At 40.0% G+C, this 2,057-nt stretch overlaps 1 pseudogene across 1 annotated transcript in view; it reads right to left on the bottom strand.

The window, feature by feature from the left end:
* Nucleotides 1–987, bottom strand: part of LOC104528320 (histone-lysine N-methyltransferase ASH1L pseudogene) — a 7,992-nt pseudogene extending 7,005 nt beyond the window's left edge. Inside the window, exon 1 of the transcript XR_728047.2 lies at nt 1–987. This exon is cut by the window's left edge and continues 3,757 nt beyond it. The product of XR_728047.2 is annotated as a histone-lysine N-methyltransferase ASH1L pseudogene (transcript).
* Nucleotides 988–2,057: the final 1,070 nt, after the last annotated feature.

The raw sequence follows: 2,057 nt of genomic DNA, 5'->3' as shown, positions 1-2,057 counted from the left end.
TGGCTTCTTTCCAGAGTCCTTGCTAACCAATCCCACTGGACTGCTAATTCCTGGCATCTTCCTCCCAGAGTCCTTGTTAACTGGTCCCATTGGGCTACCAGTCCCTGGTGTTTTCCTTCCAGAGTCTTTGTTAGTCAGAACTGTTGTATTGCCAGGCCCTGGCATCTTTCTCCCAGAATCCTTGTTAACCAATCCTGCAGGACTATTTATGCCCAACAACTTCTTCCCAGCAGATTGATTGTTAATTAATCCTGCTGGAGTGCCAATCCCTACTGGCTTCTTGATGGACTCCTTATTAGTCAATCCAGTTGGGGTACCGATCCCTGGAAGTTTCCTCCCAACATCTTTGCTGATTAATCCAACTGCAGAGCTGGTCACTGGCTGTTTCTTTCCAGAGTCCTTGTTAACTAACCCAGGTGGAGTGCTGATCCCTGGTGGCCTTTTTCCAGAGTCCTTGTTGACCAATCCAATTAATGGGCCAATCACTTGTGGCTTCTTCCCAGAGTCCCTGTTAACCAATATGGCTGCACTACCAATCCCTAATGGCTTCTTCCCTGAGTCCTTGTTCACCAATCCAACAGCAATACCAGATCCTGGCAATTTCTTTACTAAATCTTTATTAACTAACCCACTTGCAGTTATGGTTCCTGGCAGCTTCTTCCCAGAGTCTTTAACCAAACCAGATGTATTTCCATTTCCAGGCTTCTTCTGCTTTGTTTTGGAAGACTTTGAAGGAGGACAAGTTGCAATAAGTTGAGCCAATTTTTCTGTTACAGTTGTTGCTCCGTTAATTTGTGTTCTATCCTTTAAGTCAGAACTATGGCTACTGATAAGAGTTGGAGGAGATGACTTTATATAATCTGTCATTTCAGAGTGCAAGGGGGTAACTTTCTTAGATAAAGGATTTGTTTCTACTTGTATACCTTCTTCCACATGTAATTCAACTGTTGCAACTTCTCCAGCTTTCTTGTACGACTTTGAAGGGTCCTACAAGTTAATAAAAAAAAAATCTTTAGGAACAGAACACAAAGAGTAACACAGTATCTTTTTATGTTGAGATGATTAATACCTGCTTTTGATAACAGGGTAACTATATAAACACACACTTCATGATCCTATTAATTTAAAAGCACATGTATTTCAGTGGACACGTTAAGGCTTTTCTGATGTTACGGAAACACAAACTCACTCCCAGCCCTCAAATGTAAAGTATTTAATCGTCCTCCAATTATAAACATTCTCCAAAAATACTGTTAATGGTTATTAAAAAACCCCATTAACAATAATGTACTGGGCTAACTATTTATAGTGTGATAGCACTTCAAGACCTCATGTGTTACTGAGAAGCAGCAAAGCAATGCACTGCAAGGGCAGGCATTGTGCAAACCTGTCCATGCACAGCTCGGTTAGTGTTTCTCAGTCTTGTCCCATGATACCCTCAACCACCGTAGTAACAGGTTCTTGTAGCAGACTGCTGATAGCAATAAAATAAGCGATACTATTTGCTTGTTTCTATGGGGCTGGGGGAACAGACACAAAACACACATGGAGTAAATGAAACTTGCCATGTTATTTTCAGTTCTGACTTAATCAAATTTCAAATTTATTCTGTAAAGGTTAAAGAAAAAATTGCAATACTCATTACCTCAATAAATTAAGATTTTAGTTTGGAAGGACATTCTTTACGTACAGTGCCCAACACACCTCTGAAATGCATGAGACACATCCACTCCAAGCAGGGACGAAGAATGGAAGACTCTGATATTTGATGAGATAATTATACACACAGTTTGAAAACCTTCTGGGATCTACTATCTCAAACATTAAAGAGTGAAAGGCATCAATGCCACACCTATTCATCCCTCTGCAATAAAAAATGAGTAAGATAATTGCATGGTACTTGCTGTACTTGATTACAGTCAGCATTAGATTGATCTCATTCCTGGTTGGCTAATATCTAATTACGCTGAAGAAAGATAGAGCCTGGATTCATTTGAAATCATTCGATAAACAGCAAACTTTGGTGCTGATCATGAATAAAAGCAAGCCACACCAGT

Source organism: Antrostomus carolinensis, unplaced genomic scaffold (assembly GCF_000700745.2).
Source record: "Antrostomus carolinensis isolate BGI_N321 unplaced genomic scaffold, ASM70074v2 scaffold28197, whole genome shotgun sequence".
In the NCBI taxonomy this organism is placed as follows: Eukaryota; Metazoa; Chordata; class Aves; order Caprimulgiformes; family Caprimulgidae; genus Antrostomus; species Antrostomus carolinensis.
This window is presented reverse-complemented; position numbering and strand designations above follow the sequence as displayed.